The sequence below is a fragment of the Bufo bufo genome, chromosome 7 (genome assembly GCF_905171765.1).
Source record: "Bufo bufo chromosome 7, aBufBuf1.1, whole genome shotgun sequence".
In the NCBI taxonomy this organism is placed as follows: Eukaryota; Metazoa; Chordata; class Amphibia; order Anura; family Bufonidae; genus Bufo; species Bufo bufo.
The window spans coordinates 199,743,154-199,770,494 of NC_053395.1; the positions used below are offsets into that span (position 1 = coordinate 199,743,154).

At 47.1% G+C, this 27,341-nt stretch overlaps 1 protein-coding gene across 7 annotated transcripts in view; it reads right to left on the bottom strand.

Moving 5' to 3' along the window:
• TANC1 (tetratricopeptide repeat, ankyrin repeat and coiled-coil containing 1) overlaps positions 1-25,842 on the bottom strand; it is a 196,508-nt gene extending 170,666 nt beyond the window's left edge. For 3 of the 7 annotated variants that reach the window (XM_040441668.1, XM_040441665.1, XM_040441662.1), the window contains exon 1: positions 25,084-25,842. The gene's annotated coding sequence lies outside the window, so the exon portion shown is untranslated. The remainder of the gene's footprint in view (positions 1-25,083) is intronic. The other 4 variants (XM_040441672.1, XM_040441667.1, XM_040441666.1 and 1 more) reach the window with 2 other exon arrangements.
• Between the last annotated feature and the right edge of the window lie 1,499 nt (positions 25,843-27,341).

Genomic DNA, 27,341 nt, shown 5'->3' on the forward strand with positions numbered 1-27,341 from the left:
CCATTTGCTGAAGTGAGAGAACACCTTTAAAGGGGTTGTCCAGGATTTTGATATCGACGGCCTATCCTCAGGAAAGGTCATCGATATCTGATCGGTGGGGGTCCGACTCCTTGCCAATCAGCTGTTTGAAGCTGCGCCCGCCTCACAGCTCACCAAGCACAGCGCCGTACACTGTATAGTGGCAGTGCTTGGTATTGCAGCTCAGGCCCTTTTACTTGAATGGGACAGAGCTGTGCCCAAACCATGTGAATGATGAATGTGACGTCACTGGCTTTTAGGACAAGGCCACAGCGCTCACTGGATCACCATGGCCCCTTCAAACAGCTGACTGCGCTGGATGGCAGACCCTTCCCGATCAGATACTGATAACCTATGGCACGGGTTTCAGTGGCGGCACTCAGAGCCCTCTCTGTGGGCACCCGCACCCTGGAAAAAGTCTATGGTGTACCAATATGCCTTAGACTTTTACTGCCATTCATCAGCACGCTATGAACGGCACAGGCAGCGCACTGAATGTAGGCAGGATATTATAGCTAAATGATAAAGTACATAGAAGATATACTGTATAGACTGTAGTATTCAGGTTAATTTGCAGTGTTGGCACTTTGCAATTAATAAGTAGGTTTTGGGTTACAGTTTGGGCACTCGGTCTATAAAAGTTTCGCCATCACTGGGATAGGCCATCAATATCAAAATCCCGGACAACCCCTTTTAACCCAAAGGATGAGCTCTACAGTTCGCCTCTCCCTTCTGAAGATTTCAGACAGCAGTACTTTGGGTGAATATTACAGTCGCAAATTCCAGCCTGATCACAGGTCTAATATAATCTAGACTTACATCATCGTAGATCCGTTTGATGCGGTTAGCTTGAGATATTAGACCAGTGCTCGGGCTGGGATAAGCAGCTGCAACACAGACGGTACAATGCACCAAAGCGCTGCTGTCTGAATGAGGCCTAAAAGAAAAGCGACAACTTTATGAAGCTACATTCACACTTGCAGCAGCAGGGTCTGCCGAATTCGTGCTAACGCTAGTCCACTCCGGCCCTATTCACTATAATGGGGGGTGGGCTGGAGGTCCGGCCGCAGCACAGCAAACATGGCAAGAGGCGGCTGGACAAAAACGACAGCATGCCGGACCCTGGTACCACAAGTGTGAAAGTAGTCTTAGACCTCTTTCACACGACTGTATGGCTTTTTCAGTGTTTTGCGGTCCGTTTTTCACAGATCCGTTGTTCTGTTTTTTGCTTCTGCTGTGTTTCCGTTCCGTTTTTCCGTATGGCATACACAGTATACAGTAATTACATAGAAAAAATTGGGCTGGGCATAAAATTTTCAATAGATGGTTCCGCAAAAAACGGAACAGATACGGAAAACATATGGATGCATTTCCGTATGTGTTCTGTTTTTTTTTGCGGACCCATTGACTTGAATGGAGCCACGGAACGTGATTTGCGGGCAATAATAGGACATGTTATATCTTTCAACGGAACGGAAAAATGGAAATACGGAAACGGAATGCCTATGGAGTACATTCCGTTTTTTTTGCGAAACCATTGAAATGAATTAGGTTCCGTATACGGAATGCAAAAAACGCCCTGTAAACGGAAAAAAAACAAAAATGGTCGTGTGAAAGAGGCCTTAATCCAGTGCTTCTCAAATAGTGGGGAGCGCCCCCCAGGGGGGGCGCCAGGCTCCGTAAAAGGGGACTCGTTCAGGGCCTGGAGCTGGGGGCCGGCAATAGCGGTGGGGCGGTGCGGTCACTGTACTATAGCCCCGCCCCACCGCTCCCTCCGATATACTAATATATGTGTAAAATTAATAATGATTCTATTCATGAGGCCCCCTCTGTAGTAGAACATTCAATATATCCATCCTACTCACAGGGCTGTTATCGTAATCCAGGCCGGCTGGGCAGACGAGCGGCAGCGTCACTGACTGACGTCACGTGCCTGCGCCGCCTGCTTCATTCATAAAGTATGCAGGCACGTGACGTCAGTCAGTGACGCTGCCGCTCGTCTGCCCAGCCGGCCTGGATTACGATAACAGCCCTGTGAGTAGGATGGATATATTGAATGTTCTACTACAGAGGGGGCCTCATGAATAGAATCATTATTAATTTTACACATTCTATAACTGTACTGGAACGGCAATAGGGGGGGGGGGTCTGTGGATGGCACTGTTATGGGGTGGGGGGGGTCTGTGGATGGCACTGTTATGGGCTGGGGGGGGCACTGTGGATGGCACTGTTATGGGCTGGGGGGTCTGTGGATGGCACATATATAACAGTGCCAGCCACAGATCCCCCCCCCATAAGTGTCCGTCATCCACAGATCCCCCCCATAAGTGTCCGTCATCCACAGATCCCCCCATAAGTGTGTGTCCTCATCCACAGACCCCCCCCATAAGTGTCCGTCATCCACAGATCCCCCCCATAAGTGTCCGTCATCCACAGATCCCCCCCATAAGTGTCCGTCATCCACAGATCCCCCCCATAAGTGTCCGTCATCCACAGATCCCCCCCATAAGTGTCCGTCATCCACAGATCCCCCCCATAAGTGTCCGTCATCCACAGATCCCCCCATAAGTGTGTGTCCTCATCCACAGACCCCCCCCATAAGTGTCCGTCATCCACAGATCCCCCCCATAAGTGTCCGTCATCCACAGATCCCCCCCATAAGTGTCCGTCATCCACAGATCCCCCCCATAAGTGTCCGTCATCCACAGATCCCCCCCATAAGTGTCCGTCATCCACAGATCCCCCCCATAAGTGTCCGTCATCCACAGATCCCCCCCATAAGTGTCCGTCCGTCATCCACAGATCCCCCCCATAAGTGTCCGTCCGTCATCCACAGATCCCCCCCATAAGTGTCCGTCCGTCATCCACAGATCCCCCCCATAAGTGTCCGTCCGTCATCCACAGATCCCCCCCATAAGTGTCCGTCCGTCATCCACAGATCCCCCCCATAAGTGTCCGTCCGTCATCCACAGATCCCCCCCATAAGTGTCCGTCCGTCATCCACAGATCCCCCCCATAAGTGTCCGTCCGTCATCCACAGATCCCCCCCATAAGTGTCCGTCCGTCATCCACAGATCCCCCCCATAAGTGTCCGTCCGTCATCCACAGATCCCCCCCATAAGTGTCCGTCCGTCATCCACAGATCCCCCCCATAAGTGTCCGTCATCCACAGATCCCCCCCATAAGTGTCCGTCATCCACAGATCCCCCCCATAAGTGTCCGTCATCCACAGATCCCCCCCATAAGTGTCCGTCATCCACAGATCCCCCCCATAAGTGTCCGTCATCCACAGATCCCCCCCATAAGTGTCCGTCATCCACAGATCCCCCCCATAAGTGTCCGTCATCCACAGATCCCCCCCATAAGTGTCCGTCATCCACAGATCCCCCCATAAGTGTGTGTCCTCATCCACAGACCCCCCCCCATAAGTGTCCGTCATCCACAGATCCCCCCCATAAGTGTCCGTCATCCACAGATCCCCCCCATAAGTGTCCGTCATCCACAGATCCCCCCCATAAGTGTCCGTCATCCACAGATCCCCCCATAAGTGTCCGTCATCCACAAGCGGCGTCCCACGCGGCGTCGGTTGCCTAGCAACTCTACGGCTGGAGAGAGGGAGCCCCCGGCTCCCGACAAATGATACTATTTACAGTCGCGCGAAATGTTTTCTTCTTCCTAGGGGGGGGCATGACAGAAAATAATTGAGAAGCACTGCCTTAATCACTAAAATAGTGAAAATCGTAACAATGTAACAGCAGGTAGACAAAAAAAATAATAAAACAAAAAACTGACAAAGACTAAACTACAATACATTAAAAAAATACATTACATGCAAGTTAAAATACATTAAAAAAGGATAAATAAAATGAGAACAAGGTATAAATAGGTATAAGCGAGGACTCTGAGGATTGCTGCCACATGCTGTGACCGTATTTAAAAAAAAAATATATATATATATAAATTGCTTTTTGCAACAGCCTACCTGCGTTATCTTCTAGCAAGAGCAAACAAAAATTATTAATTAAATAAATCATCGTTAATGTCACTGTAATTAATGCCACCTCTGTGCACATGGTTTGGTGATGTGCACAAGCCTTTAGGCCACGTTCACACTGGCGTCCATTCTCCTCCTAACCACAGTTCTTCACCACGAAACAGGAACAGATCCCAGCACAGTACAGAAAGGGAAATATACAAAAACCTTTTATTTTTGGACACTTTTCCTTCTCCACTGTTTCGGGAGCTGAAAAGCAGAGGTTTTGATCAGAAGCCAGCGCTGTCACGAAATTCTAACTAAAATGCGGTCTGTGTGTTTTCCACATTAACGTCCTTTCTATTATTTAACAGCTGGACCGGCCTTTGCATTCCTATTGTTGCCATTCACCATAAAAGGCTGGACCTCTTACAAAAACTCAACCTCTGTCTCCACAAAAATGCATATATTTTTTTTAACTCAAAAACAACATTACATTTTCTCCACTGAAATATCACATTTCTTGAATAATGAAGACATGCTTACGGTAACATTTTGGCCATCGACATCAACATGCAAAAATTCTGATAAATCAATCATTTAAATCAGGGATGCTCAACCTGCCGCCCTCCAGCTGTTGCAAAACTACAACTCCAAGCAAGTCCTAATAGCTGTAGGCCGTCCAGGCTTACTGGAAGTTGTAGTTTTGCAACAGCTGGAGGGCCGCAGGCAGAGTATCCCTGATTTAAAATGGCTGGAGGTCCATTTGGTGACCAAAATCTACCATTGTTGGAAAATTGAACAGGTCTTGTAAGAATTTATTTTTGCTCTAGTTGCTATACTAGTTACACGCTAGCTGTGTAGGGCTGGGCAATATGGCCTAAAATCTATATCGCGATATAATTTGAAGCATGTGTGATATATTGCGATATATTATTTTCTATTTTTTGAGGGGGACCGCAATTTATACTGAGAAGAGAGGGAGTAGAAGGGAGGGACTGTGGCCACTGCGCCACCAATGATTATAGTTAATGCTTGAATACAAATGTAGTCTGTGTGTGTTGGGCATATCCCATACCCATCCTCTATGACTGCACGCTGCGATAGAGGCTGGGTATGGGATATGGCCGGCACACACAGGCTACATTTGTATTCAAGCATTAACTATAATCATTGGTGGCACAGTGGCCACAGTCCCTCCTCCTCCTCCTCCTCTCTGTTCTCATTGGTGGCGCAGTGGCCACAGTCCCTCCCCTCCTCCTCCTCCTCCTCTCTGTTCTCATTGGTGGCGCAGTGGCCACAGTCCCTCCCCTCCTCCTCCTCCTCCTCTCTGTTCTCATTGGTGGCGCAGTGGCCACAGTCCCTCCCCTCCTCCTCCTCTCTGTTCTCATTGGTGGCGCAGTGGCCACAGTCCCTCCCCTCCTCCTCCTCTCTGTTCTCATTGGTGGCGCAGTGGCCACAGTCCCTCCCCTCCTCCTCCTCTCATTGGTGGTCAGCGGCAGCCGCACACAGTGGGGGGGGAGGGACTCCTTCTCCACTCTGCCGGCTCAGGATAAGGGCTCATGCACACGAATGTATTTTCTTTCTGTGTCCGTTCCGTTTTTTTTGCAGACCGTATGCAGAACCATTCACTTCAATGGGTCTGCAAAAAAAACGGAAGTTACTCCGTGTGTATTCTGTTTCCCTATGTCCGTATTTACGTTCCGCCAAAAAAATAGAACATGTCCTATTATTGTCCACATTATGGACAAGGATAGTACTGTTCTATTAGGGGCCAGCTGTTCCATAAAATACGGAATGCACACGGATGTCATCTGTATTTTTTGCGGACCACAAGATACATACGGTCATGTGTATGAGCCCTAAAGGTCCAGTCACACGTCAGTAGTGTATATGCTGGGCCGGCACCCCTATAGATAAATGTTGAGAAGGAATGGGTCCGCACCCGTTCCGCAGAATTACGGAACGGATGTGGACCCATTCTATGGAAGTGTGAATGGACCCTAACATGGTGCGAGCCGAGAGCGACGCATGCCATGTTCTATCGCGTTAGGGCGATATAGACAAAATCTCTATCGTCGGCCAAATTTATATTGTCTATATCGCCCACTCCTAGTGTGAGGGTAATTTAACATGTGATTAGGTGCAAAAATTCCATGCATGGATTTTTGCAAGGCCCATTCACATGAATGGGATAGTCACAGAAATTTCTGAAGCCAGTCCGCCGCACATGACTCTCCAGGCTTCCAATTGAACAGGACAAGTGAGAAATCAAAGGCACGGTAGGGTCCCATAGGCTATACGTGCTCCATTATGGCTCATTATAGCTAAGGGTGTTCATAGAAAACATATGTATTTGAGCTTTACACTAGCAACTTAGCACAAATGCTATAGAGGGCCTGTCTCCTCTCCTGATAGGTCTGTTTTAGCAACTACTTGCATTTCCCATGAAATAACAATTCTGGAACATCTACTCCTATGACTCGATGTTGTGCCATTCCTTTATTATTCCTGCTAGAAGTCATGAATGAATTTCTAGCAGTTTCCAATGTAGATCAAGATGGGTGTTACCAGTTGGTGGTGTGTCTCTGTATAGTCCGACACTGACAACACTGATTGCATAGTGTCAGACTGTGCAGGGACCCTCCCCCCCCAACTGGTAACACCCATCTGGACCTTCACTGCAGACTGCTAGCAATCCTCTCATAACTTCAAGCAGGAATAATAAAGGAATAGCACATCATAGAGTCATAAGAATAGATGCCCCAAAACGGTTATTACATGGGGATGGACAGAGATGTCAGCAGTCTTAGACTGCTGACTGTGTGGACCACAGCTGTCTCTTTTGCATCCCTCCTCCAAGACTGCATCCTTAATAATTTATCTTCACATGGTATAAAAGAATCATTATTGTCATAACTCAGTGAGCTCGTTAATCTGATTAGTGACGAGAGGAAGCCGGTAATCATTCTGCATATTGCTGGGAGGAACGCTCTCCTACGGACTAACTGTATTACATTCAACTAGAGATTGTAGGGCCGCCATTTGCCTGATTTATGCGTTTGTTTGGGCTTCCGTCCACAGCATCCGACGTAAATGTCTGACACTGGTATCAACTTAGCCCATTTATATATATATATATATATATATATATATAAAAAAAAAAAAAGTACTGTATGTGACCCTGGACTCTAAACACAGCGCACTCCGCTTCTGAGCGGCAGAACGTGAGCCATGGGTGAGGGAAAGCCATGGTAGCCTATCTTAATCAGTAGGGATGAGCGAATCGACTTCGGATGAAAACTTCCGAAGTCGATTCGCATAAAACCTCATTTCAATACTGTACGGAGTGAGCGCTCCGTAAAGTATTAAAATGTATTGGCTCCGATGAGCCGAAATTATTACTTCGCAAAGTCTCGCGAGACTTCGCATAAAATAACTTCAGAAATTGATTTAGACTGAAAAAAAACAATTTTTACCGAACTCTGGTTTGGTTCCAACTAAGGTACCACTTGGAACCGAACCAGAGTTCGGGAAATGTTTTTTTTTACAGTCTAAATGAATTTCTGAAATTATTTTATGCGAAGTCTCGCGAGACTTCGCGAAGTAATAACTTCGGCTCATCGGAGCCAATACATTCTAAGGGCTCGTTCACACGAACGGATTTTGCGTTCCGTATACGGGCCGTTTTCTGCGTTCTGCATACAGAACCATTTATTTCAATGGGTCCATAAAAGAGGGGTACAGCACTCTCTGTGCTGTTTGCATCCGTTGCTCGGTTCCTGTCCTATTCTTGTCTGTTTTGTGGACAAGAATAGGCATTTCTATGATAGGCCTCCTGTGCCGTTCCGCAAATTGCGGAAGGCACACGGGCGGCATTCATTTTTTGCGGATCCGCAATTTGCCCTAATACTTTATCGATTTCGGATAAAACATCTGAAGTCGATTCCCATAAAACTTCATTTCAATACTGTACGCTCCGTACAGTATTGAAACAAAGTTTTATGGGAATCGACTTCAGATGTTTTATCCGAAATCGATTCGTTCATCCCTATTATTGACCTTTACCCCATGCTTAAGGCTACTTTCACACTTGCGGCAGAGAGATCCGGCAGGCAGTTCCGTTGCCGGAACTGCCTGCCGGATCAGGCAAAATGTATGCTAACTGATGGCATTAGTAAGACTGATCAGGATCCTGATCAGTCTTAAAAATGCCTGATCAGTCGAAAAAATGCATTGAAATGCCGGATCCGTCTTTCCGGTGTCATCCGGCAAAAACGGATCCGGCATTTATTTTTTCACCTTTTTTTCAGTCTGCGCATGCGCATACCGGAACGACGGATCCGGCATTCCGGTATTCTGAATGCCGGATCCGGCACTAATACATTCCTATGGGAAAAAATGCCTGATCCGGCGTTCAGGCAAGTCTTCAGTTTTTTAAGCCGGAGATAAAACCGTAGCATGCTACGGTTTTATCTTTTGCCTGATCAGTCAAAACGACTGAACTGAAGACATACTGATGCAAACTGAACGGATTACTCTCCATTCAGAATGCATGGGGACATACCTGATCAGTTCTTTTCCGGTATAGAGCCCCTGTGACGGAACTCTATGCCGGAAAAGAACAACGCAAGTGTGAAAGTAGGCTAAGACTGCACGAGCCGGAGGATTTTACACTGCTGACCCCAAACATTTCCTCTAATTTCCTCTTCCCAGTCAGCTCCTGAGATGACCTTTCTCACCTTCATACCAACTAGGATAGGGTACAAAAAAAAAAAAAAAAAGACCAATCAGGATCTGTCAGTGGCATAAGAGGTGCACCTAGCCTTTCTGCTACCTGAGGCGAAAACTGAACCCCCCCCCTCCCCCCCAATCCTAATGCTAATTTCTTAACCTAACCCCTTCCCTTCAGCTGGACCCCCTCTCTTGCCCGTACCTGGTGCTGCTTGAGAAGATTGCCTCACCTGGCCTCATTGGTGGTGCACCCGAGTGGGATGGACCCTTACGTCGGATTCGTGTCTGGATTCTGGACTCCATATTCCTCCTATGTCTTCCAGTTTGACCATGGGTTTAATGACCCGAACTCACAGGATCATAAGGATCTATGATGTTGTGAGTTCGGGTCATTAAATCTGCAGTCAGACCATGGATCACGCCCTGAATACAGATCCAGACATGTGAATTCAGTGGAACCAAGTCTATATAAAACAAAGTCAGAACTGACCGTCTTGGATTATTTGCTCCGATCCCAAGGTCATGGAGACAGATGATAGTAAGCAGACGAAGCAGCCTTCAGGATAGCCTCTTGTGCAGGTTCTCTCAGACCACAGGAGTGGTCCAGTACTTTAATATTGATGGTCTATCCTCAAGATAAGTTATCAATACCTGATTTTGGGGGGGGGGGGGGGGGGGTCTGACACCCGCCGCACATAAGATGTTCTGCAGTAGCTCTGGCCCAGAACTACACAGCTCCATCCATTTCTGTAGTGGACAGAGCTGCTTACTGCAGTGAATGGAAGCAGCCCTGCGGTAACCAGATCCATTCACTACACCAGGCACATGGCCAACCTGAGGCTCTCCAGCTGTTACAAAACTACAACTCCCACCATGCACTGCTGTAGGCCGATAGCTGTAGGTAGCCTCGGCATGCTGGGAGTTGTAATTTTGCAACAGCTGGAGAGCCTCAGGTTTGCCATCCCTGCACTACACAATAGACAGAGCTGTGCCACCCAGGTGCCAGTGCTACTGCAGTACAGCCGACAGTCGGGGAGTGCGGGGTGTCCTGAAGGCAGGCTGGCAATATTAAAGTACTTAAAAACCCCTTTAATGCTGAGCACAAGGGATATTATAAGCAGAGCTACTGTTATGGGGGTCTTCTAGGATCCATATATCGATGATCTATCTTCAGGGTAGGCCATCAACATCTGATCAGTAGGGGCCCAACTCCATGGCACCCTCGCCAATCCGGAGAGCTCTGCAGCCTCTTTCTAGACCAGCGAGGTCCCGTTCATCGCTCACATGGCCTGTGTGCAGCTCAGTCCCATTCACGCCACTATACAATGTACAGAGCTGTACTCGGTATGATGTGAGGTGGCTGCAGCACTCACTGGAGCACCACTGCCTCCTCAAACAGCTGATCGGTGGAGACCTACTGATCGATATTCATCAATATAGACATGGCTGCATTACTGCACATCAGCCTAGTAGACTGACTCTACATGTCGTACAGCCAACTGTAAGGTCTACATTCACAGTGCTGGATCCATCATATGACAGAAGACAACAGACCCTAATGGACCCCACTGACTATAATGGGGTCCATCAGATGGAATCTGCTACGGAAGCCCCTAATGGAACCACTGACAAATGTAGCAACTGCACGTCTGCTGCCCCGCTTCTCTGATTTACATTTGTGGCACGCTGCTTTTCATCTCCTCCGCATTATAAGCAACATCAAGGTGACTCGCAGACGGCCGCCACTCTAAAGATAAACTTCAGAAAATAAAGACAGGCGGAAAAACAGGGGAAGAATTTTAATGATGTGATAAAATGTCAGACATCCAGGCGGCGCTCAATCACGGGCAGCCATCGCCGGTCCTCTGACAGTAGCAGTGTTCAGAGTATCAGTCCCTCGCTGGTCATCAGAAGAAGAGAATGCCATAGACCAGTCTAGGAGGACACATGAGAAAAGAGCAGGCTGCAAACAAAATATCAGGAGGTCTGAACATGACAGAAGTAAAGAAGATTGCCGCCCTTGAGATTTGGTGCAATATTTTTCATTAACGCTAACCTATGTTAAAAAATTGATTGCATAGTTGCCAACAGCCCCGAATTTGCAGGGACTGTCCCTAATTTTCAGAGCAATCAGTGGCCAAAGAGAAAAGGTGTTCACGGGGCGAGTATGCACAAGTGCAGATACCCTCCGCAGGGTGTATATTCTGCTGACCAGTGTCCGTTGGGCACAGCTCCAGTGACTGTGTGTATCTGGCACCCCAGAGGTAGGAGCCGGTCAGCTACTGGAGCGGGCGAGATGCAAGGTGGGAAGCGACTAGACAGTTTTTGTCTCACTTTTGATCGATAGCTAGCAGGCGCGAACCACAACAGGAGAATGGATAGACAGACATTGTAATAGACAACAAAAAGTATATAAACACATCCACTCTCTGGTCGTGGTTCACGCCTGCTATCAAGCAGGCACCTAATATTTAGAGAGTCCCTGCAAAATCGGTTCAAAAAAGGCATGGCTTATGTAAGCCCCACCCACCAATAAATGGCCGGTTCTGCACTGTTCAGGGGGAGTTCCTAGGGGCGGGGCTTATTTTTCATTCGTACAGGTGTCAGGAATTGGACAACCGCCGAAATGATATTGATGACTTCTCCCAAGGATAGATCATCAAGATTTATTTCCTTGAAGACCCCTTTAAGGAGTCGCTGACTTTATTTTAGCGGCCAGGCAATAGGTACTTCCATAGATAACATAAAATAACTTCAAAAAGGTAAGCTTCAGTATCAAACTTCTAGACACATTAGCTAACTGGCCTAAGCATAATCTACAGTAAAACCATCACGGCTTCGGTTCTGGTGGAGCTAAAGAGGAAGAACCATCGAAGAAGCCGTTGTGGCCCATGGTACTAAATGCGGCTCATAGCAACCAGTCACAGCGCTGCTTTCATGTATAATAGTGCTTTGGAAAGATAAAACCTGCTCTGCGATTGGTTGTTATGTGCAACAACGAAAGTTTTTATTCCAGGCCTGCATTTTGGAAAGGTGTAAGAGCAGTCTCCTTTACCGTATATGTTCAACCACACTGAGGATGGAAAACGACCAAAGGGAACTACATACGGTCATACAGTATATCATGACTGCTGACAAGACTGTGTAAGCAAAGGGGGTGGAATTGTACCAGTGAATATATTCTAATATGACGGGAGGTCTAGTGCTCAGTTATTCAAATACCATATATCTATTCCTGGAGGAAACCTACACACGAGTAGGTACATTCCGTACCAAGTGATGGTCATTTTTCAATTCACCCTGTTTTTGTGTTTGTTTTTTTTAACAGGCATCAAAACAATAGGACATGTCCTATTTTGTCAGTTTTAACACCCCAACGACCTCCATACAATTGAAGAGGACCGCTTTTAGTGGTGTTTTTTCAAAAAAGGCATCAATGGAAAATAAAATGTAATTATTTTATTTTGGTGTCCGTTGTGTGAATGCACCCTAACACATTTACATACTGTAAGGGCTCACGCACACGGCCATTCCCTGGCCGAGCCCATATTGCAGCCCGCGGACGAATCACAGACCCATTCAAGTTGAATGGGTCTGCATCCATCTGCGGAAACCGCATGGATGTTGTCCGTAGATTAGGGACCGCATGCTGTGGTTTGCTTTTTGTCCTGGGTTGCAGAGCAAGACGGATCCGTCATGACCCACAATAGAAAACGGATCCGTCCCCCGTTGACTTTCAATGGAGTTCATGATGGATCCGTCTTGGCCATGGTAAAGATAATACAACCGGATCAGTTCATAACGGATGCAGATGGTTGTATTATCAGTAATGGAAGCGTTTTTTGCTGAACCCTGCTGGATCCAGCAAAAACGCTGGTGTGAAAGTAGCCTAGCTGCATTTTTCCTTCTTTTAATTTTCAACATTTTTCATAATAGTCTCCAGGTTCAGGTTCGATGGAATTTTTTCTTCCTTTGGGTTAAGTACTCCCTTGAATCCTAAAAAAATTACTTCTGCGTGCGGGTAATGAAAAGTAATCATCGTGAAATGTCTACGAGGAATGTGGGACGAGGGTTTTACCGAAACCAGTTAATATTTCCTATTTTTCTTGTTCCCATATGGTTTAGATTTACCGCCTCATGTGTTGCTGGGCTCTTTCTGTGCCTGCCTCATAACACGCTGTAAATCTTCCTTATGGAAGGAAAGTCACCCAGACAAGAGAGGGACACGAGGTACATTTCTAGGCCCACACGCCAATAGTCTATTATCCGAAAAATATCGTTATTTGACCATTTTCTGTCTTTAATTGCCTTGCCAATCAAGTACAAAACAGAGGCAAGACAATCGCATTCAGGGGCTTATCTGCAGACTCTGGCGCGGATCCTGTGCCAAAAACAGCCAGGTGGCTGTGCGGAAACAGTCTACACTTGTTTCAACAGGAACCCGCAGTTTATTACCGCGACAGTACAAAGAAAGGAATCCTCACCAAATTCAGGTGTCGAAAAGCACTGTCAACAACCCATTAGGGAATGTTCACACGTAGTGGGTAGGCGGCAGAATTGCGGGCGGAAAAACCAGTACAGTATACTACCAGCAAAGTTTACAAACTCTCCCCCACGTGCCACTGAAAAAATCTGCAGTGGAAACGGACCTGTGGTGTCGTTTTTAACTTGACAAGCACCGGATATCCTCTATGCAGAGACAGAGATTAGGCGACAGACTTGGAATCACGGTAAGATCTGCTTCAGAAAATTCTCCCCCATGTTGACATACCGTAAGGCTAGTTTCACATTTGCTCTCTGGCATAGAATGACTTGCTGGAGTTCGAGATTCGGCATTGCGGGATGTTACCGGAATGCCCGCCAGTCCCTTTGACTATATAAGGGTCCAGCAGAGATTCAATTGCTACCCAGCAAATATGCCGGGATTTGTCAGGACAAAAACCACTGCACACAATGTTCTATGCTGGAAGAGTCTGCTGGAGAGCTGTGCCGCAAATGTGTTGGAAGCGCAAGATGCCCAAGCGGCTTGGATGCGGACCCATTCACTTTGTGTGCGGTCCGCATCCGTGGCTCTGTTCCGTGCACCGAAAAAAAAATAAAATATAACATGTCCTATTCTTGTCCGCGCTTTGCGGACAAGAATAGGCAGTTATATTAAAGGCTGTCTGTGCCGTTCCGCAAAATTGCGGAAAGCACACGACGCCATCCGTGTTTTGCGGATCCGCAATTTGCAGACCGCAAAACACACAACGGTCGTGTGCATATAGCCTTAAGGAAAGTCCTTTGACGAGAGTGCTGCTACTTGGCACAATTCAGGAGTCACATTGCTACGTCTGGACACCAAGGTTGAGACATATTGTCTTTCCATCACACTGGTACAGTGGTCATGAGAACAATTGAAATTATTGGGGTATATGGCATAAATGTAGGCCCCACCATGCTATGGGGGACAAGAGAAATGGGGTCAGGTGGTTGCTCAGAGAGAGACCTCCATCTATCACTAATGTGTAAGAAGAAAATATAGGTTATCTTGATTTTAGAACTGGAAGACACTCCTCTGGGAAGTACCATGATTCATGATCCTCCCCCGAGTAACCCTTCCCTTGTGTAGCCACTCCCCTGAGCAGCTGAAGAGCAGGGCATGCAAAATGTAACAAAGTCACACTGTCTAAGGGCTAATGCCCACGCTGCGGACCGTAAACGGCAGGTTCACAATATAGGTCAATGGCCGTGTGCACTCCATATTACAGATGCAGACCCACTGACTTGAATGGGTCTGCATCCGCCAGATACGACCAAAGATAGGACTTCACCTATCTTTTTGCGGTGTGGAGGCACTACGAATCGCTTCCGCAGGCTTCTGTTCCGTGCATCCACACCACAAACAGATAGAACATGTTCTATCTTTGGCCGTATGTTGCAGATTGTGGATCTATTCAAGTCAATGGGTCCACATCTGCAAGTGGAGTGCACAGGGACGGTGCCCATGCAATGTATAGACTGCGGCACGGACACTGAGCAAGTATGCTCATGTGCAGCTCGTTCCAGGGTTGATCTCAGGAGTGTGTGAGAAATGCAGGTAAACTGTGAAGAGAGATCGAATTATCCCCCAGAGCCTGATGTTTTGGGAGCTTTTCACCACCCTGGCACACCAACAAGGATGTTTGCACAAAATTCACTTTTGTATATTGTTCGTTCTTGGTTCGCCCAGGAACACCCACTGGGTCCATTAAATAGACCTGTTTGGAGAAGGTGCAGGGCTCTTCCAAAATGTATGCAATTAAAGCTATTGTAAAGAAGGAACAGATTGGGGTTTACAATGTCACAATACTGTCCCCATATACAATGCATTCACATAGAAATCAATGGTCTGGCAGACGTGGTTACTGGCCAGGAGGAGAGCTACCCTCATCTTCTTGCATAAAAATGTGTGTACAAGAACCTGTGCACCGACACGTGCAGCTCACCATTATGGAATGGCCATCTACAGGGTTCATGTACACGACCTTTGGATGGCACCATTGAACCGCTTGTGAACATAGCTGAGATCAGCGTGATAAACCCAAGTGACCAGGACAGGCCTTTATCCCCTGGGATTACAGAATGCAAACAAGAAGAGATCTTGAAAACTATGGGGAACTGATAAAGAAACAATATTGGAAAACGATAATTTTGCGTAATCCAAAATAAACAAAGCAGAAATCCTCTGTAAAGGAGATGGGAGATATGGAAACAGTCAAGCTGTCCACTGGGGAAAGGAGGGCAACTTCTCCCAAGGAAGTCTGGATATGAAGCCCCTTTTTCCTGCCTCCGGTTCTAGATATCCACCATTGCTCGTTTTTCTTGTAAAGCCCAATTACTTTGGAAAGTCTCAAATGAAACACTTTCACTGATTAGGTGCCACACATCTATTTAATTATTCAAGCACTCATTTTAAAATGACTTCTACCTCTACAATATTTACAAGAGGCGGTAACCCACAGGGCTCCAGCTGTACACAACTCCCAGCATCCACTGCTGGTCCCTACAATCTGGAAAATAACATTTGGAATACCCAGTACCCCATCCTAATAACAGTTACATTCCTATTAAAAAGTACCCTCGATCATTTCAAATATTAGATTTCTTTTCGATTCTGCATGGCGATTTTCCGCCATTATTCCTCCTGGAAATTGATAAACAAAATGACAACCGGGCGTTACCATTGCCCTTGTCAAAAGATGCGCATCCTACACAGGCCGACACCCTCTATTCAGAGTGTAGGACGCACCCTGAGGGGCATGGCGACACCAAGTTGCCAATGTACTCCTACATTACCAGGAGGAGTAACAGAGGAGCAGAATTATAAGAAAATGTGCTCCAGAATTTGTTGTCATGCATTCATATAAGTATATACTAAAATACACATGACAGGAGAGGTGAAACAAAAAATGCTGCGCCTCCAATATCTAGAGAAGGCTCCTGGAACGGCTGGTAACATCTTCTTCCTATTTATAATCAGACATCGTCGGCTTAAAACAAACAAATCCAGAACACAAAACGATCTCAGAATATTTAACATAAGCTTCTCCGTGTCACTTGGGTGGGCAAATTGGATTTAGAAGGCGAAAACAGTCTGTTCCCGGAGGTCAGGAGGCGGCTCCATTTAATCCACTTAGTACTAAAATGGGCTGCGATGTATTTATGCCTCACATTCTGATCGACTGCGGGTCACATACTCGGGTGTCATATCCTTCAGATATTTTCTATCCAGAGGAACTCATTTAAGGAAACACTTTTCCAGCTTACATTACAGAATACTTTATCTAAAAGTAGCCATGTTTTTTTCAAAATGAAGAGGATATTAATATTGAGAGGTTTTATTACATTGCACATTAATCCAAAAGTTAAAGGGGTTGTCTCACTTCAGCAAATGGCATTTATCAAGTAGAGAAAGTTAATTAAATAAAAAAGCACTTACTAATGTATTGCGATTGTCCATATTGCATCCTTTGCTGGCTGGATTCATTTATCCATCAAATTATTCACCGCTGGGGTTATGACCACCCTGCAATCCTGCAGCAGTGGTCGTGCTTGCGCGCTATAGTAAAAAGTGCCTGTCTTTATGGTGGTTGGGAGCGCGCATGCGCAGCAGCTCCCATCCCAGACACCAATGGGGCGTGTTACATCAAACTGACTTTTCTTCAGCTTCATGGCTACAAGGAGTTCTCATACAGAGCCCTGGAGCACTACTCATCCCGTGTGGTCGAGAGGGAACATATCAGACAGGCAAGCCATGTGGCCGCTGTGTGGCCCTTGGAGGGGACCTAACTGATTCCATTCCCTTTTGCTCACCATAGAAAATGCGTTGTTTGCAAATCCAGATGTGGAAAACCAGCCATCTCCTACCAACGATCTGTGAAAACTACAGACCAAACACGGTTGGCATTCGTGGTTTTCGCAGACCCAGACTATAACGTGCGTGAGGGATCTGTAATCACTGACAAAAATAAGGCATGCTTCTGTGGTGTCACCAAGGTTCCACACGTTCAAGTCAATGGATACGTGTGCTGCCCATGGAGACCACAGACATGAGAGAGGTCTAATGGGGGGGGGGGGGGGGGGGGGAACTGGTATGGAGCACCTTCTCTTTGTAGTTCTCCTCTATGCTTGCCCAATGTGCTCAAGGACAGATCTCAATGCCCATGCCTAAATAGTCCATGTTGGACCATAGGACTGCACTATACCAAACGCTCTGTGTTCATCAGGATACTGCAAATTTCCCAAGATTCACAACATTTCTTCTATTGGTGTATAAAAGAATTGAGGTCAATGATGTTATCAAATAAACGCCTTCCCCATATTGCAACCTTCAGGATTAAGTGACGTGGTATAGGGGTTACGGGAGAATGGCCTTTCACGTGGTGCTCTTCATTTCCAGGTTAGGTAGGTAACCACCCTCTAAGAAGTCCAAGCAAAGATCTTGAACCCAAAAAAAGAAGATTCTCTCACTTCCCTGAAGAAAATAAGAAGCTACAACCTCCCCAAGAACATTTTATGGCCTATCAAAGAGACAAAAATGTACAATCGGCTGATGACCTGGTCTACGTATATGACGTATATGTATGTTTCTCATCTCAGACAGTACAGGACTCGAAGTCTCATCTTGTGCTGCCATCCAGAAGATGAGGAGATATGTTATACGGCTAAAGTGAGAGTTCATGAATATTTTAGTTGCGATAAAATAAACATAATTCCCACAACTATTGCTGGAGGGCTTTTTACAGCAATAGACCTTATTGTTACAGGCTCGTTGAATACCAACTGTAGCCGATCTGGATTCTTGTCGGTACATGTTGCTGCAGAGCCATACATCACAGAGGTCTACCGCAGTGCTGCCATACCCGACATCGAAAGTCTCCAGTGACTCAAAAAGAAGCAGACAGGCAATGTCATAAGACTGTAAAATAAGTGATCATAGGAAGCAGACCATGGGGCCGTCATTTGTGGCCGAAACCTGGATGATCTCATTGATGGATCTGATCATTGAGACGAAGTGACTTGTCCTCTGCCTCAGACCGTATGTCTCTCATGTGACAGTCTTCACAGAAGTCGATTTATCTACAGCAACCTACTGTTAGATCAGCTTCCTGTCTTGAAGATTAAGATGAACATTCTTCAGAAGTTCCTTCATAAAGATAGCAATCCCAATGTGAAGACCATGATCTCTGCAGTGCACTGCGCCATGGTGCTGGATTCATAGTCAGCATAAAAGATTTTCAGATAGAAGACCCTTTCTATTTATCCCTATACACAAGGGCATCAAGGAGGTGGGTCCCCTATTTACAACCCCTATACACATGGGCATCAAGGAGGTGGGTCCCCTATTTACAACCCCTATACACATGGGCATCAAGGAGGTGGGTCCCCTATTTACAACCCCTATACACATGGGCATCAAGGAGGTGGGTCCCCTATTTACAACCCCTATACACATGGGCATCAAGGAGGTGGGTCCCCTATTTACAACCCCTATACACATGGGCATCAAGGAGGTGGGTCCCCTATTTACAACCCCTATACACATTGGCATCAAGAAGGTGGGTCCCCTATTTACAACCCCTATACACATTGGCATCAAGGAGGTGGGTCCCCTATTTACAACCCCTATACACATGGGCATCAAGGAGGTGGGTCCCCTATTTACAACCCCTATACACATGGGCATCAAGGAGGTGGGTCCCCTATTTACAACCCCTATCAGTGAGCAAGAGCTGAAACCTCACCAAAAAACTACTCTAGCTCTTGCTGACTAGAAGCAACCATTTAGGTCACCTACCCCCCTCTAAAGCGTCATGTACCCAGCCGTATTGTTTTGTACACCGTTGTAGGAGGGCTGCCATACAAGAGCCTCTGCTCTAATTTACAGAGATTTTTTTCAGATTCCACATAAAGCAGAAGAAAAGCAAAATCATTGCATGGTTTCGTCAGATGCCTCAAGCATTGCTTTTATGGTGGAACAACCCTATACATATGGTATAGTATGGCAGCACACAGAGCCCCTGTGGTTGTATACTGAAGCCTATGCTATTAACAAAAATAGAGGATGATCCTCAAAGGGTAGAACATATCAATAAAGGGGTCCTCTACTTAAGAACCCCATTTCTTGGCTACAGTAAAGAGCAATTACAAAAAAAACGTTCTCGCTCTGGAGGACCTGTCCAGTGTGGCATTACATAGAAAGCAAATTCATTCGAATTGACACTGTGTAATGCCTAATTTGCCCTGTGGTGGCGCTGGAGAGAAAGTGAACATTTTTGGCATTGCCAAGAGGTAACAACTGATTGCTGGGGATTACAGCAGCAGGATTCCCAGTTACCATCTTACTTTCTAGGGACCCTTCAACAGTAAGTAGAGATTGTCCAAAGAGGAGAAGCCCTTTAAAAATATGTTTCCCAGCACCAATGATGTCAAAATCAACTGAAATTGCTGCATCATTCACTCACGGCGCTTGTCAACACTTGCCATGTACACAGAGAAAGAAAATAACAGCTTGTTAAATCCCTTGGTGATCACAGATGGTCATAGGTTGAGATTATGGCAACAGTACCTCCAGAATATTAAAGAATGCACCAAGGACATCTAGAGCAAGAAGGCAATGAATATCATCTATGAGAAGAAGAGAAAAAAAAAACATTAAACAAAAATATGATAAAATCTAAAATGTTTAAAAAAAATCCCTGGGCCGAGAGTCACATTTATGTTACAGCTCTTTAGTAAGTTCTTCAAGGCCTTTCACTGGAGAGGAACAAGGCTCGAGGTCAACCTCCAGGTCTTGGTCTACAGGAATACATTGCATTTCCCAGACACTCCATCCAAATCAAATGCAAAATGTGAGAACAAGAAACAGTTAATGCAGAAGGTTACAGAGCCCTGTCTACAGTTCAGCCGATGGCACCAGCCAAAAATGTGACGAAACAGACAACTATGACTAAAACCAAAGTCTGTCGGTGACTAATATAAAGAAAAACAAAAGCAAGTGGGAAAAACTCTCAATCCAGTAGTCTATAAGGAACAAAAACAGTAACTGGGCCTCCAAATGTGGTGATGGAGAAGGTGCATGTCTTCTGGCTCCTAAGAAGATTGCCACCAGCTCTGTAGCAAGGGCCAGATGGCATCTTTTAATGCCCAGTAGGGGCCACACTGCTGACCTATGGTACACAGGTAACATTGCCTTGTTTTTATTGTCAACCTCCATGTCTTGTTAGGAGAAGACTTCAAAGAAATTTTTGGTTTTCAGTAAACAGAAGCCGCAGGTAATGACACCTTCGTACTTGCATTGACTTCTCGTGCTTCCTCTGCCCGTCAGGACGTTTTAATGCATGTTGACACAATGATAAGGCAGACCCACTCCCAAATCTGGCAGAGTTCCCATGGAAAACTTTAGTCGAAATGAAATATTGCTCGATGACTCAACATCACAGTGAGATATCAGACAATTCTGCATGTCACCACCACCTCGGGCCTTCAGGGACGCGTCTAAAAGACCAATCGGATAACGAGCAGGGACGCAGAACATACTTCTGTGGTGACCGCACAATGTGTCGTCAGATACTGAAGCGAGCCTTTGATGGTAAATAGACCAAGTGGAAGCTGAGGACCCCAAGAAGGCACTTAGTTATGGAGACTGATGATCAAGCTTTACATAGAGCATCCTACATTACAAGTCTTCCTTATCAGAGGAAGCTAAAGCCGCCCAAATCCACTCATTCGGTAGAATGTGTACAGGGGGTCTCCCTATTCTCCTCTGATGGCAAGGGAACGAAAGACCAGGCATGATGAGCTAGATAGATAGAGAAACATAGAATGTGTCGGCAGATAAGAACCATTTGGCCCATCTAGTCTTCCCAATATACTGAGTACTATGAATAGCCCCTGGCCCTATCTTATATGAAGGATGGCCTTATGCCTATCCCATGCATGCTTAAACTCCTTCACTGCATTTGCAGCTACCACTTCTGCAGGTAGGCTATTCCATGCATCCACTACTCTCTCAGTAAAGTAATACTTCCTGATATTACTTTTAAACCTTTGCCCCTCTAATTAAACTATTTCCTCTTGTAGCAGTTTTTCTTCTTTTAAATATTCTCTCTTTTACCTTGTTGATTCCCTTTATGTATTTAGCAGTTTCTCTCATATCCCCTCTGTCTCGTCTTTCTTCCAAGCTATACATGTTAAGGTCCTTTAATCTTTCCTGGTAAGTTTTATCCTGCAATCCATGTACTAGTTTAGTAGCTCTTCTCTGAACTCTCTCCAAAGTATCAATATCCTTCTGGAGATATGGTCTCCAGTACTGAGCACAATACTCCAGATGAGGTCTCACTAGTGCTCTGTAGAGCGGCATGAGCACCTCTACTTCTACTCTTCCCGACCCCAATGCATTTTCTGAATGGAAAGAGCGGAGTCGGCCATTGTCAGACCCCCCTGGTGGCAGCTTACGCTAGGTTCACATTGGCGTTATGCCTGTTCCACCATAAGAGCCGGCTGTCGGACGAACAAAACCCACTGCAGCGGTATCTGTCCAGCAGAAAGACGGCATTTATGCCAGAAATAGGCCATCCCATTACAGTCAATGAGGATACGGCAGTGTCTGGCAGGATACGGTGAACTCCGGGAGGCTGTCCTCCGCCAAAACAGGCTGCCGGGTATTCTTAACGCTACTATTAATGTAGCCTTACCTCTCGTGAGAGCAAAAAGATCATGCATGCTTTACTTCATCAGCCCAATCCTTCTATTGCTTGACATCTGCAGTTAAGGAAAAGTCGGGATATCCCCAAACATATTATATACCCATCAACAATGTAGTCGGTAAATTCGGAGCATATAAACCACACCCTCGGGACCGGCCAGGGCTTACCTAAACCGATCAGCCAGTCCCCCCAAAAATCGGCGGGTTCAGATGAAATGAATCCAATAGCCATCATTCATTTCTTGATGCCCAACCCTTTGTTCCTGTGGGAGATAAGTTACTGTCAGGGGGTCTAGCGAAATAAACATGCATTCTGGGCAAATTTGGACGTGCAAATTTATGGAGGATTCGGCAGCAAATCAGCACTAGGCCATCAGTGACCAGTACACAGCGTTTTCCATGGTATAGACCTGCGGCCCTCCAGCTGTTGCAAAACTACAACTGCCAGCATGCCCTTATAGCTGTAGGTTGTCCAGGCATGCTGGGAGTTGTAGTTTTGCAAGAACTGGAGGGCCGCAGGTTGGGCATCCCTGGTATAGGCTGTGGGACAATCCATGACTATGGACCGGATGTCAAATCGGCCTACAGGGACTGAGTGACGTGGCAGCCATGCGACATGTTGCCTAGCGTGTACATGGGCCCCACAGGGGCGATGAAAGGACAGAAGACATTTTTAGGATAAAAAGATTACACAATTTTATTTCTTCTCTTCCTGACAACTTGGCACGGCCGCGCATGTTTATTGCCTCCCATGGAGAGGGACTGGTGAATGGCTGCCAGACGCAGAATCCGCCAGTAACATCACTTCCCTGGAGAGCAGATGCCTGGTGACCTCTGGCCGCCAAATACACATGAAAAATCTTCAGTGTATCCTGCCAGCAATCTACATGTGGCGTCCTCACTGAGCACATACCGACAGAGAAAGAGAGGAAATACCTGGCGCTACTGGTAAATATTTGCCTACAGAGCACATGTAGATGGCGGCACAACACGACAGATGGGCTAATGTTTCGCATCTGCCACGACGGAGATGTCAAGCTGCCATTGTCTGCTACCGGCTGTTTGACGCCAATTCTAGTAGGACAACACGCGGCGAAGGAAATGCACCACTCGTGATGGCATCTGCGAGAGCAAATAGTTACATATGTCGTCATTTGTAGTTCCACGGCTCATGTAAACGTCAATGCCAAGGGCACGGACCCATGGAGACTCCTTGTGCTGCCCTATGGTGAATCTGAGAGGCACCAACTTCTTCTCTAGAACGCTGCAAAAAAAATGCTCTTGTAAAATTGAGACGGTGCGGGTCTCTAAACCTTTCTGAGCATCACTGGCACCATTACTCTAGCAGGGTTTATTTGGTTTCCCTGTGGAGGTATAACATAGGCACCATGTGGCGGTATTATTTGGCATTTGTACAATACTATAAGCAACTCATATTTAGGAGAAACAAAAAGGTTTTTAGGGTAGGTTCACATATGCGGTACAAACTCGTTGAGTCTGTCCCAACAGAGGAACAGACTGCTATCCAGCTCTGCCAGATCCCTATTGACCTATATGGGATCCAACGGGTTTATAGCATAAATGCCAGCTTTAGGGCAGACAAACAAATGCCACATGCAGCGGCATCTATGCCAGAAACTCGCCTGATCGCCATTGGATCCCATTATAGTCAAAGGGCATCCAGCGGTGTCCAGCTCCAGTAGTTCTTTCACTGCCGGTACAGACTTTTGGAGTTTGTGCCGCACATGTGAACCTACCCTTAGCCGAATTTCAGTTTCCTTTCCGTTCAGTGACGCAGCCACAAGTCATCAGTCATTGGGTCACCACGACGTGATCCGAAACCTCCAGGTTCTAATTCAGCAATTGCCCGCTGCAGCCAATAATCCGCTTCCATTTGACGCCACCACCATGAGGTGACTTCTAAGCGCTTGAACAGGGCAATTAAATCTTCAAAAATATTAACTGCCCACTAATCATCATCCTCCTCCTCCTCAGCGGGGAGGAATGCCAGGAATCTCAGCTTTTCTCCAGGGCCCGGAGAAATGTCACACTTCTGCCGAGATCCTTCACCTACAGGCAGAATTACTCACGGCTTGCAACAATTAACCTGCGACTGCTAATTAACCCCTTCTAGCCGCAGGCCAGGAATACAGTGGCGGCTGGGATTAGTGGCGAAAGGGTTAAGACACCGAGGTGCGACAAGACAGAAACAAAAACGTCATTATGGATAATTAACCCCAAAAAAGTTAAAATCCCCTAGCGGGACGCAAGGACGGCATACCCCGTATGGGATCGAATACTGATTGTTACAATATTTGGAATATTGATACAATGTTTCAAACTTTTTTTGACAAACATGACTGTTTTTTTTATACGAAGCATTTCTAATGGTCACATCCGTTACAGATATTGACGACCCCCGCCCCTAGAATGAGCGCCACCGTGGGCTGTGTCTGGTACTGCAACTCATCCCAGCCTGTAGGGAAGCTAATAGTAATGCTAGATGGGGAGGGACCCCTACACACTGCAGGAACAGGGGAACCCATGGCTTGTAGTCAAGCATGCACCCTGCCCCCTTCCACCCATTTAAAGCCGATAGCGTTGAGTCAAGCAGCTGTATTGAACTCCTCATAGCTGCAATTAACCCCCCCCCCCCCCATCCTGGCTACTGGTGGGGGTCCCCCACGATACAGTAATCATCACTGATCCACGCTACAGGCTGGAATAGCCCTTTAACTGGAATGAGGATGAGATGCAATTCCAGACCAAGCCCGCGGACATAGGTGGCGCTGTTTCTGGGAGGAAAGAATGCAAAGTGCGACATCTGCACGGAGCGTAAGCTAAGAGGTGGGAAGGATCTGCCATGTCTGAGCTCATCCCTATGCCTTACGTGTGTACACGCGCTCTGAAGGCCCTGTAGCTGTGGTGAAACTACAACTCCCAGCGTGCCCTACTATTTAAAATAAAAACAATGTGCAAATATTATAAACACAAAACTACCCAGCTTGACCCCCCACCCCCCTTACGGTGAAGGCCTACCCTCTTCCCCCATGCAGGAAGATATTATTCCCACCTGAGGAGGAGCTGAGAGGAATCTGCCCGGACAAGGCACCTGCATTGGACGTCTTACCTGCGGCTGGAGACTAGGAAGCCGGATGCGGTTGATTGAAGAAGGGAGGGTCACAGGGAGGAGGTAAGCGAGGTGCAGACGGAGGTCAGCCAGGGCATGTCGCACCCTTAGGGAGAGCTTAATGCAACCTCTAGCTCCCACAGGAGGATGCTGGTTGTAGGTCCACACAGAAGGAAGGGGCGCCCCAAAAACCTCTACCACAAGACGTCTGCGTGCACTAAGTGCTGCTCCCAGAGAATGAATGGGGGACTAATCAGGAAGGGCACCCCAATAATTTCTACCATTCACCTGCAGGCACTCTGGGGATGGATGGGGGGACACTGGTCACAGCCCAATACCTGACAGCAGGGCACCACTGACCCCTCTGCTCACAAGCAGTGATGATGAGGAGGAGGAGGAGTGGCAGATTTATGGGGGTGATGCCAATGAGGGTGTCCACCACAAGGGTTGTGCAACCACCCAAATACTACCCTAGGTCAAACGAGCCCCTCTTCTGCTGCAATACATCCCACTCCAACTGCCTCTCTGGAACTTCACTGCTCCTCAGAAAACTTCCCGGACACTTCTGCTGTCTTCCTCCACTCACAGACCCTCAGCGAGCTCCGAACTCCACCTAATGGAGATAATACCTCTTCCCATCGGCTCCTGGCCCCGTGTCCTTCCAGGAGTAAGCAGCCTCTCCCGCCCGCACAGATCCCCGGGACCCCGCGCTCTCCCTCCGGCTGCCGTGTCCCACCAAGCCGCTCTGTGTGAGCCGGAGCAGGGGCTTTCTCAGTACCGCCTCCCTGCAGTACGCCCGGCGGCCGCCAGATGGCGCGCACTTACGTCAGCCGGGGAGAATGGCAGGAGCGACAGAGGGAGCAAGGACACGGGAAGGAAAGTGCACTGCCTCCAGGAGAAGATGCCGCCGGGGAGAGGAGCAATGGCAGCTATTCCCATTGTTTAGTCTCCTGGTATTCGACCTTGTCCTTTATAAAACATGCGTTCAATCAGTGCGTAATAATTCCTCAATGTAAAGAGTTGAGTCTGATAGTCCGGCTCCCATGACATTATAGTCCTGACTACTTACTGCAATGGCTGCGGTGGAGTCTGCTGTCTCCTAGGTGGTCCTAACACCCCACCCGCCGTTGCTATGGGTTACCGCTGACCCTGTTACAGTGACAGTACCCCAAGGGGTGCATCTAGTCTTTCTGCAGCCGAAAACTGAAATGACACCCCCCAATTCTCAACCTAACCCCTTCCCTCCAGCCCTACTATTAAAGGGGTTTTCTCATCTCAGACAATGGGGGCATATCGCTAGGATATGCCCCCATTGTCTTATAGGTGCGGGTCCCACACCTATATCGAGAACGGAGCCCCGAAAGTCAAGGAGAGCACACTGCGCATGCGCAGCCGCCCTCCATTCATTTCTATGGGGTCGCCGAAAATAGCCGAGCGCTGGCTCGACTATTGCCGTCTGCCCAATAGAAATAAATGGGAGCATGGGACGCGCATGCGCGGCACGCACTCAATGGGTCCGCAAAAAATGCGGACAGCACACCGTGTGCTGTCCGCATCAGTATGCCCGTTCCGTAGCCCTGCAAAAAAAAATAGAACATGTCCTATTCTTTTCCATTTTAGGCATTCTTACAATAGATCCGCAAAAAAAAAAAAACGGATGTCATCCGTTTTTATTTGCGGACCGCAAAACACATACGGTCGTGTGCATGTAGCCTAATACAGCGATACAGTTGAATATGCAGAGATGAACGCTTCCACAATGAAAGCGCTTATTGTCCATGGCCTTTCCGCTGCACCCCCTCTTGTCCCTACCTGGTGCTGCCTGAGGAAATCGCCTCACCGCGCCTCATCGGCGGTGCACCCCTGAGTACCTCCTATGTTAAACCGCTGGGCTGTTACATGATGGTTTTACTGTGAAATTACCAGCAATGTGATCAGGGGTGGACTGGGAAATTAAAGTGGCCCTGGAAAAAATTAATAAATAAAAGAGGGTCCCGTGTTGTAGACGGGTCCACATTTACAGAAGGCGGGGCCAACAATACCATATTGCGGCACAAAATACTGCCCCAGCAGAGCCAAATATCTCAGTGCAACACGGCAAACTGCCCCAACAGCATCCAAAACCTCTGTGCAGCAGAAACTACCTCCTCAGAAGCTGCCCCCTTGTGGTGGACAGGGTCAGCTGCCATGTTCTGTCCTCCTTCTCCAGTTGTCTCAGGATGGCAATACAGTTGAAGGCAGGAATCAGGAGGGCACCT